The sequence below is a fragment of the Prionailurus viverrinus genome, chromosome D3, assembly GCF_022837055.1.
Source record: "Prionailurus viverrinus isolate Anna chromosome D3, UM_Priviv_1.0, whole genome shotgun sequence".
Classification (NCBI taxonomy): domain Eukaryota; kingdom Metazoa; phylum Chordata; class Mammalia; order Carnivora; family Felidae; genus Prionailurus; species Prionailurus viverrinus.
This window is the reverse complement of record NC_062572.1, coordinates 86,027,871-86,038,297: the sequence shown is the minus strand read 5'-3', so window position 1 is coordinate 86,038,297 and position 10,427 is coordinate 86,027,871. Positions and strand designations below refer to the sequence as shown.

The 10,427-nt window shown below is 38.5% G+C and overlaps 1 pseudogene; it reads right to left on the bottom strand.

The window, feature by feature from the left end:
- Nucleotides 1-9,105: 9,105 nt before the first annotated feature.
- LOC125148692 (60S ribosomal protein L9-like) lies at nucleotides 9,106-9,685 on the bottom strand (annotated as a pseudogene).
- Nucleotides 9,686-10,427: the final 742 nt, after the last annotated feature.

Sequence of the window (10,427 nt, the reverse complement as noted above, 5' to 3'; positions counted from 1 at the left end):
TGTGTGAATAATTTAGACGGGTCGTACTCTTGATTAGGAACATGGATTCTATTCTGAAAGTCTATAGGAAGTGGGGTTTTTAAAGACAAGGAGAAACTAACGGAAGAGTTTTATTTTGAGGACTGTGCTCAATAGAGAAAGACTACTTTTAGCAGGTGGTGTTTGAATGCATTTAATGGGATTCGTTACAGGGATCCTTAAATCTCTCTGTTCTTCTAATAAAGCCATTTGTCTCTGAGTATTTGAGATAACCTGAGGTGATAGGCTCATGCTGAGTCTCATAAAAATGCTTGCAACTCACTTTTACCAGTTTCAAATTTGATTTCAGAAATCCCACAGGTGATTCTAACATTTTGTTTTCTACCACATTCTTTGTTGAGCCACTACATCAATTAAAACATAACATCTTCTTGATGGAGATGCCATTTAGACAGACATGGCGAAAAATCATCATAGAATTAAGCATTAGATCAGTATTTTGGATATTCAATTTTAAAGAGCTGAAAAAGGTAAAAATTATAGTTTGGATGTTCTTTGAGAGAGGAGATAATTGAGGAAAAATATATCACTAAGTATAAAGTTTTAAAGTAATTTTAGGGGCACCTGGGTGGCTCAGTCGGTTAAGTATCTGACTCTCAGTTTCGGCTCAGGTCATGATCTCATGGTTTCGTGAGTTTGAACCCTGCATCGGGCTCTGCACTGGCAGCCCAGAGCCTGCTTGGGATTCTCTCTCTCCTTCTCTCTGCCCCTCCCCCACTCCCACTGTCTCTCTCTCAAAATAAATAAACTTGCAAAAAAGTAATTTTATAGTTAGAAATTGGCAAGAGGAATCCCACCCAGAAAAAAAAAATTGCAGAAGAAACTTACACAAAAGGAATCTTGGACTAAAGGATCGTGGAAGAATCTGGCAGCAGAAAGCAAGCTTTCAAGTGAGGATGGGCGCATTGCACTTAACTACCACCCGCAGAAAGAAAACAAAATTGGAAAGAAAATTCAGGGAATGCCTTTGTGTCTTTGTAGCCAGAAGTGTTATAGGGTGATAGAGGTGGGTGAAACAGAACATAGGATTAGAGGATGAGCAAGCAAGTATAGAAGGAACACAGTGATTCTAGAATGCATCGGTAGTCCCTTTAAACGAAGTTGGAGAATGAAAGCAGAAGTATCAGAAGAAATGTTACAGCTGTGTAATGTAGAGAATTTATTTTAACTGCAACCTCTGCTTATTGTTTTTGGTTGCCATATCATGAATATGATAAGTGTATTTCTAGCACCTACATGTCACAACCTTGAGCTGTAGATTTAGCTGAATATTCATTTCTTAATCCCCATGCCATGAATAGTATTTCCCTACCCCCCTCCAACAGGTAGGTTTTGTTGTTAAGGATAATGAAAGCTGTGTGAGCTGTTGTATGAAAGACATCGTAATTAATCATAGAATCTTTCTGTAGGACACCTTGGAATCATGGGGGCAGCGACGAAGCTCACAGCTGCACTGGCCAGTTCTGTGGTCCCCATCACATGTCCAGTCATCCATGAGGCTGGGGGTGGTATGTTAGAGAGTGGGGACAATGACCCAGAAACACTCTCTCTACTGGTGTTAGAAAACCCAGTAACAAAGGCAAGAAAGATGCTGATCACTTTCCTATGTCCTCTGTTGCAAAGAAGTTAGAATGTATTTCATAACTTTTCCCACAGTACTTTAAAGCATATCTTTCTGAAGGACAAAAGGACATCTTTTTTTTTTAATAAGTTGCTCTTTGCCACATACACTATCCCCTTCTCCCCAGGGCTCAGCCTGCAGTTTCTGTGGCTCTGATTTCAAGGGGAAGTAAAGACGATATGACAGGAAATAAACCACATTCAAGTAATATAATAACTGACTCCTGCTCTAAGCCACAAAATTGGGGCAAATGGTCTGCTAAAAAGAGAGAGATTGCTTTCACGTAGCCCTCCTCAGCATGAAGGACAGAGTCGCTGAAGAAGACAATAGAAAAATGTTGCACACATCTTTTCTGTCATTTTCAAGAGACTGACTTAACTCCTAATGCAAGGAGATCTCATATGAATCTAAATGTGACTTTGCTGAAAGTCATCTTTGAACATCCTCTGAGGGAGCATGGTAAGAAGCTAAGTAGAGTGATTTTTAAGCTTTTTTTTTTTTTTGCTTAATTGGTTTAATTTTATTACTTATGTAAATTATCCAAATTTATTATATGATCATTAAACTTAAAGTTTTGCATTGCCTGTGACTAACATTTTCACTCTAAAATCGATATATAATTTATTCAACACCCAAAGGACTTGGGGCACATTTGAAAGAGGTTTTTATTTTATGAGATGCATATCAGGAACAAATGTAAATTGCACAGCTCTTCTCTGTGAGTTTACTTCACACTTTCCCTTAGAGATCTAACACAAAACCCTGAAACTCAGTCATCAGGAACTTTCTTACAGCCTCTCAAGACCTCTATCTCTTTTTATTATATCTTTTTAGTAAGTGAGAAGTCTGTTTTTATTAACTAAATTATTTCCTTTTATTACATAAAAATGTCAATGCATTAAAATTTATTTAAATTAGTGAGAAAATAACTCTGTCTTTCTGTATTTTAGTTATAATGGAATACGGTGAACCTTATTTTAAAGGTCACTTTCAGATTTGCTTCTTTTTTTAAACTTAAACCTTAATATTTAAACCATGGCGTATAATTATTTTTCTTGAGGAGATGTTTATTTCTATTCTGTATGGTGGATTTTTCTGTGAGGCAGAGAGATGTCAACAACAAAAAAAAAGTACTTGCAATAACTTCATTGAAAGACAAAATATCTCAGGACAGCTTAGATTTCACAGGTCCATACTCAATGAGAAAAAGTACTATCAAATCTGTGAAACACCAAATTCCATGAAATCTCGTGGAGACGCTGAAAAAATGACCTTTTAAAACAGTTAGAAATGGCAAGAAGAAACCAATAAATTGTTATTGCTTATATTCTTTAGAAAATTTTTGTGCTATGTTTTATTCAAGGTTGCATTTTTGGGGAGATATTCTTAAGTGTGCTTAAATGTTCATAATTTTAATGCATAATAAAGCATATGCTTTCTACAATCGATTTGGAACACTATTTTCTGAGTATATTATTAATGCAAGTTATTTAATTGCAGACATATTTGTATTTTGTAAGATAATATTTTCTTCATTTTATTTAAAATACTAGAATTTATTTATAAGAGTTATAACCCTTGCTAATTACACTTAAGAAGTTTAAATAGAACTACAATTAAAAGAGGATTGAGGGGGAGCACCTGGGTGGCTAAGTTGCTTTAAGCATCGGACTCTTGAATTTGGCTCAGGTCATGATCTCGTAGTTCCTGAGTTCCAGCCCCATGTCAGACTCTGTGCTAACATTGGAAAGCCTACTTGGGATCCTCTGTCTCCCTCTCTCTCTGCCCCTCCCCTGCTTGCTTTCTCTCTCTTTTTCTCTCCTTCTCTCTCTCTCTCAAAAATAAATAAACATTAAAAAAAGAGGGTTCAGTTATATATACTCTTTAAAAATAACACATGGCAAAATGCATTTATAAATTCAAGATGTTTATCAAAATTTGGGGAAGGTAAAATTATCAGGGTTTCACATTATCTACAAAATCTACATATAGATAATCTTGTGTATTTGTGAAGCATTGATATCAATCTTGCATGTATTATACATATTTATCAGGATATATTGTTATTGGTGTTCATGGTGCTATAAATTGATGCCTTCTGCATCCCATTAAAGAAACATTTATAATCAACCAGTATAACCAATATCAATTTCTATGTCCCAATCTTTTTTTTTTTTTTTTAATTTTTTTTTCAACGTTTATTTATTTTTGGGACAGAGAGAGACAGAGCATGAACGGGGGAGGGGCAGAGAGAGAGGGAGACACAGAATCGGAAACAGGCTCCAGGCTCCGAGCCATCAGCCCAGAGCCTGACGCGGGGCTCGAACTCACGGACCGCGAGATCGTGACCTGGCTGAAGTCGGACGCTTAACCGACTGCGCCACCCAGGCGCCCCTCTATGTCCCAATCTTAATGACATTTCATTCTTACTTCCAACTCTTATGTATGCCATTTACACACAAAGGTACACAAACACATGCACACTCTACATTTGTTTGTGGTTGTGTTTTGGCATGCACATATGTATGCATAAATAAAATTCCATGTGATCCTTAAAGTTTAGAGAAAAAAAAAGTTTAATTATTGTTGGTAAACGCTTACAGGTCAATAAAAAACAATTTGTTAAATGTAATCTTCAAGATACAAATAAATAGCATTAGTAAAACAATTGCACAAAATGGAAGAAAGATACATTTAAAAAATTAAAAACATGAAAACACATTCCTAATAAAACTGATAAGAAGGTGACAAGAAAGTTTTAGCATAATGAGATTCATACTAAATGTTAATGAACACTATTTCTTTATTAAAAGGTGAATGTTGGAAGATATAGTTTGAATAATAACCACACAGAGCTGGCCATAAGCTACCGGTTGCCTATTTATCCTTTTCTGACAACACGTTAGCTTGGGTTTTCCCCATAGCCTGTTATCGTCTAGACAGGGTAGAAGTCCAGTGACTCTTTGGGGCCACAGTTCTGTCTTTAGAGGATTACTTAACTAGAGTGGTTATTTTCTTAACATTTACTGTCTTGCTAGGCTGCCTCCTTCCTGTTCCTTTGGCTAGAGAGAGAATGCATTTGGGATCTTTTTGAGTCTGAACCTTCTGACATCTCAGGGTTGCTACTTCTGTAGCTCCACGTTCAGATCATATGAGGCTAAAGAAATTCCAGACACACCATCCCCCATCATTTTGAAGTCCCAACATCCCTCGTTAGTTTTCTTTCTCTCTACCTTTCAGGGTCTCATGTCGTTTTATATGTAATATCCAGGGTTTTTAGTTGTACTTAGAGGGAGAAAAAAATTGTCTCTAGTCCATCTTCCCCAAAGCACAAGTTCTGATCCATAATTTTAAAAGACTTGTAGAGCAAAAGGACTGCCAGCTTGGAACAAAAGTGACCAAGATTGATCACCATTCAAAAAGACCTCCAAGCCCCCAAATCTGTAGAGTCTGAGAACAAGAGAAAACAGCCACGCAGCTGTACATATGTGCCTGCTTATTTTCTCCATTGAAATGACTTGGATTTCATTGGCTTTCATTCTTAGTTTTGCTATTATATCTGGCTCGCATTTCCAAGACCAAGAATCAGGGTTTATTCAAGGGATGTTTCTCGTCCCCAGAGATCAGTGTCTTGTTAACTTTTACCTTGTGGAAATCCAGAACACCTGTGGACTACAGATCACTGTGTACTTCCTGTTCTTCCTGTTTGGGAACGGGAGTGTCTGTTACAATCATCTTGATGCTTCATCACCACTGCATAGTGGCTTGTGATGTTGGTAAGTAACGAGTGTTATAGTTTGGACTCCACAGATGGAGAGCAGCATATCTGAAGCATTACAGTCAAATGTAACACAGATTGTAAAATTTTGGACATTAAGCCTTATGCCACAATTTGAGGAGGATTTGGGGACCACAGATGAGGGTGAGTGTATTTTGCACGAGGCTAGGATGTAATATTTGTGGCCAGAGACAGAAAAGGGGAGCTTGTAAAAATGGTACACGTTCTTCCTCTCCCTGCAGTCTCATCCATTCAGTGTGACCTTGCAGATTCTGTCATCAATATGTAGAATCTGTTTTGCCTCCACTGGAAGCCAGGTTGACCACATACCTCTGTTTGGCCAAACCGGATGGTGGAATACTCAAAGTAAGAGGGGCTCCTTGGAGGCTCAGTGGCTTCCGTGTCCAACTCTTGTTCTCAGCTTAGGTCGTGATCTCGCAGTACGGAGTCCAAGTCCTGTGTCAGGCTCTGCGATGACAGTGCAAAGCCTGCTTGGGATTCTCTCTCTCTCCCTCTCTCTCTGCCCCTTCCCTGCTCATGCTCACTGTCTCTCTCTCTCTCTCTCTCTCTCTCTCTCTCTCTCAAAATAAATAAACTTCAAAAAATCTTTGAAAAAAAATAGAATAGAAAAGCAAGAGAGAAATGAGCATCCATTTTTACACATCAAGCCTTACCCTTCTGTCCTGTACTTGAAACCCTGTGGCCACCAAGTGCATGGGCTGAAGCTCATCTGCTGGAGAATGAAGGGATACCTGAAGAACTGAGGCAACACACCAGTGGTCAGTGAGCCCCAAGATTGCCACTGACACATGTGTAAGGCCAACCAAGATCACCCGAGTTTGCCTCAGGCCAGACTGACGATCCAGTGGAGTCCAGCCAAAGATTGATGAGAGGCTACACTGATGATTTAGTTTTTAAACTGCAAGTTAGGGTGTCATTTGTTAGACATGAGAAGATATGAAATTTAGGGGCGCCTGGGTGACTCAGTGTGTTAAGCATCCAACTCTTGATTTCTGCTCAGGTCCTGATCTCACAGTTTGTGGGTTTGAGCCCAGTGTCCGGCTCTGTGCGGACTTCAGGGAACCTGCTTGGGATTCTGTTACTCCCCCCACTGGTGCACGCTCTCTCTCTCAAAATAAATAAATAAACTAAAAAAAAAAATGACAAATTCAGACACCATGAAAAAAAGAGACGACATCATCAACAGAGAAGAAAATAGTTGCAACACACATATCCACCAATATGTGTGGGTCCAGGATATATAAAGAACTTCTTAAAAAAAGTAATAAAAAAATAAAAAAAGACAGCCCAAAGAAAAATAGTCACAGACTTGAACAACATCTCACAAAGAACATTCACATGTCTAATAACTATGTTAAAAAGTCGTTAGCTTCACTGGCTATCAGAGAACTGCACGCTAAAAACACAATGTAATGTCTGTACACATTTATCAGATTTACTAAAATAAAAACATGAGAAAATATCAAGGATCAGGGACGATGTGCTCAGCAACCACATTCTCATAAACTGCTGGTGGGAGTGGAAATTGGCATTTTTAAAAACTGCTTGTCAGCATCAACTAAAGTTAAAAATACACTTACCCTGTTACCAAGCAATGTCACTCCTAGATATAAATCCAAAAGAAATGTGTCCGTACGCTGGTGAAAAAACATATTCATAGTAGCATTATGCAAATGGCCCAGTTTTCCCCGGGGGCCCCAAACTAGACACAAATGTCCATCAGGAGAGGAATAGATAAATGGCAATGCATTGATGCAAAAGGAAGGTACAGCAATGATGTAAATCATTTACAATGCTGGGCACAGTATGAATGCATATCACAAGATATTATTTTGAACAAGGTAAGCCAAAAAGCCTTACAGGGTAATTCTATTCAAATATAGGACAAAATAGGACAATCTAATTTAAGTGACCCAAAATCTAGTTGTTTTTCCATGGGGAAGGAATGACTCTAAGGAAGCATGGAGGGGCGCCTGGGTGGCTCAGTTGGTTTAACGTCCGACTTCGGCTCAGGTCATGATCTCATGGTTTGTGAGTTCGAGCCCTGCGTCAGGCTCTGTGCTGACAGCTCAGAGCCTGAAGCCTGATTTGGATTCTGTGTCTCCCTCTCTCTCGGTCCCTCCCCCCACTCATGCTCTGTCTCTGTCTCTGTCTCTCTCTCTCTCTTAAAAATAAATAAAAATATTTTTTAAAAATTAAAAAAAAGAAAGCACAAAGGAGAGGACTTTGTGGTGCTGGTAATATTCTATTTCTTGATTTGGGGGTTGGTTGCACAGGTGTAATCAATTTGGGAAAATAGATGTATTCATTAAAAGGATACATATCACTTTATTAAATGTTAATAAAATGATAAAAAATAATATTTGACTTGACACATTGAATATTAATTAATATCTTCCTAAACAGCAACAATGAAACAACAAAAATATCTGAAAAATTATTATTCGTTTAAGAAAAAATCTTTTAATCTATTTTTGAGAGAGAGAGAGCATGCACGTAAGCAGGGGAGGGGCAGAGAGACAGAGGATCCGAAGCTGGCTCTGTGCTGGTAACAGAGAACCCGAGGCGGGGCTCGAAATCACAAACTGTGAGAACATGACCTAAGCTGAAGTTGGATGCCTGATGGACTGAACCACCCAGGTGCCCCGTCTGAAAATGTTTTAAATCGAATTCGTTTCCTTCCATCTGCCATTGCAGCTTGCATGCTGCCTTCCCCTGGTATTTAGTTCCACTTGATAGCCCTTCAAATTAGACGTTATAATTAATTTTCTGGCATGATGCAATCGATGCCTTTTAGATATATTCAAACGTTTAACAATGTCTTTGCTATCGTTTTCCATGCACTTTATATGTGTTCTTCTTGATAGCTCTTATGTTGAGAGCTATCTAACTCAGTGGTTTTTCCCACACGGGTATTTTAGCAGTGGTTTCTATCTGAAAGTGTCTTTGATTTTCATGGTAAGGTGTTGTAACAGCATATCTTGGCTTTTTGTTTCTGTTAAAGTATTTAATTGCTATTTATTTGTATATAATCTCTATGTTTAGGGTTGCTTTTATGACATACTCTTTGTCTTTGGTGTTCTGAAAGCTCCCTATTCTCTCTATATTTTTAAATTTCTCACGTTATATTGTGTGCTTACTAAAACTAAAGCTTCATATGAATTCTGGAAAATTCTCACATACTGTATTTTTTTTAAATATTACTTTTCCCAATCTCTCCTCCTCTCTGGGATTTCTGGTGGAAATATGTTGGGATTCCTCATCTTTTTTTATGTTGTCTTTTAAGTTGTCTTTCATAATGTCATTTTTCCCCAAATCAATATTTATTGCATCTTTAAAATATCACAAATAAGGGGCGCCTGGGTGACTCAGTCGGTTACGCTCTGACTTTGGCTCCAGTCATGATCTCACAGTTCATGAGTTGGAGCCCCGTGTCGGGCTCTATCCTGACAGCTCAGAGCCTGGAATCAGCCTCCATTTCTGTGTCTCCCTCTCTTTCTGCCCCTCCACTGCTCACACTCTGTTTCTCTCTCTCTCTCTCTCTCAAAAATAAACAAACGTTAAAAAAATTTTAATAAAAATTTTAAATATCACAAATAAGTCTGAAAAAACATCCGGCATCTTGCTGTTTCTGTAGCTGGCCAACTTAGATCTTATTCATCTGTTGACCAGTTCCTTTTTCAGAAGCATAGATACCATCTACAAATTTTCTGATATCCCTGTTTTAAACTGTTGTGTCTTGCTGATACCGAGTTCAATATGATACAGGTGCAACTGAAGCAATCCTTCAAGAATTAATTCATCTTTCTGGACTTGAGATAGTGAACAAACAACACCTGGCTTTATCCAAACCCTGCGGGTGTCTTCTCACCCAAGGAATTTTGGATTCCAGCAAGAGAAGCATTCTCCTGAATAACAACGTTGATGGGGAAGTGAGCATACACGGACCTCATCTTGTAACGGAAGCCCAGAGTAATGCCCTTGACCCTGTTTTATACATGACTACCGACAGAGCAAACAGTAGCCAGTTCTTTCTGATTTCCCCACCGTTTATCAACTTGGAGCCTTTTCTTTTGCTTTCCAATGGGACTGAGTTCTACATTGATGTGATTGAAGTCCCTTCACAGGGTTCCTCTGGGATCCTTCACATTAACACTGCATCCCTTCAGGGTGACATCGACATTTTCTGGAATGTGGACAGTCTGATTGCTGAGAATCGTCTTCATTCTCACAGTAGATGTGGCCAAAAGAGTCATACTGTCATCTTTTAATCCTTCATTGCATCAGGACAAATTCCAATGTATACAGTTTAAGGTAACTCTGCTTTTTCTCATATTAATGTATTCTGCAGCTTTACACATAAATTTATTTTTTTTCCTTTTATTCTTTTTATTTCCAGCCTTGGTTTTATTTTCAAAAATGACTTTTTGCACTAGGCATCTATTTATGTTGTCCCCCCACCACTTTTATATCTTTAATGATTTTAAACTTATTTTTATAAAGACATATTATAAATTATTAAAGACAATAATTCCTTGACGATTTACTTTTTTCAGGATGTGGTATCACGTGTCTCTTGCTTATGGTAGATTATTTCCTTCCAGGGTTTATAATTTTTGTAAGTTTATTTATTTATTTTGAGAGAGAGAGAGAGAGAGAGAGAGAGATGGACCACACACAGGTGCACCAGGGGGGAAGGGAAGAGAGAGAGAGGGAGAGAGGGAGAATTTCAGGAGCGTCTGCTGGCAGTGCAGAGCCTCACGGGAGGCTCCATCTCACGAACCCTGAGATCACGGCCTGAGCCAAAATCAAGAGTCGGATGCTTAACCAGCTGAGCCAGCCACGTGCCCCTAGGGTTTGTAATTTGAAGTTGTGAGTTCATCTTTGTCAAGGCTTTATCTGTGGAACAGCACCAAATCTAGTGAGTTGGTTATAACCCTCTCACCGAAGTAGCATCACAATATTGTA